A 619-nucleotide genomic window follows, 5' to 3' on the forward strand; every position below is an offset into this window, starting at 1 on the left:
CTACTAAAAATACAAAAATTAGCTGGGCATGGTGGCAGGCATCTGTGATCCCAGCTACTCGGGAGGCTGACATGGGAGAATTGCTTGAACCTGGGAGACGGAGGTTGCAGTGAGCCAGTATTTCGCCACTGCACTCCAGTCTGGGCAACAGAGTGAGACGTTGTCTCAAAAGAAGCCAAAAAGGAAAAACAACAGAAAAGAAAAGAAAAGAAAAGAAAAGAGAAAAGGAACTACATCTGAAGCTTGTAATATTTTGAAGGTAGCTCTACCTTTGAGAACCTAATTTTCCCCAGGCTATGATCCCCTTTCTTTTAAAATTACCCACATGTATTTAACAGTAAACTTTGCATACAGTTTCAGATGTTCAGGAGTCCCATAACGTACCTTGGATCTCAGGTTACACAGGTTAAGAATTCTTATTCAGGCCGGGCACAGTGGCTCATGCCTGTAATCCCAGCACCTTGGGAGGCCGAGGCGGGCGGATCACGAGATCGGGAGATCGAGGCCATCCTGGCTAACATAGTGAAACCCCGTCTCAACTAAAAATACAAAAAAATTAGCCGGGTGTGGTGGCGGGCGCCTGTAGTCCCAGCTACTCGGGAGGCTGAGGCAGGAGAAT

Source organism: Colobus angolensis, unplaced genomic scaffold (genome assembly GCF_000951035.1).
Source record: "Colobus angolensis palliatus isolate OR3802 unplaced genomic scaffold, Cang.pa_1.0 Scaffold1, whole genome shotgun sequence".
Classification (NCBI taxonomy): domain Eukaryota; kingdom Metazoa; phylum Chordata; class Mammalia; order Primates; family Cercopithecidae; genus Colobus; species Colobus angolensis.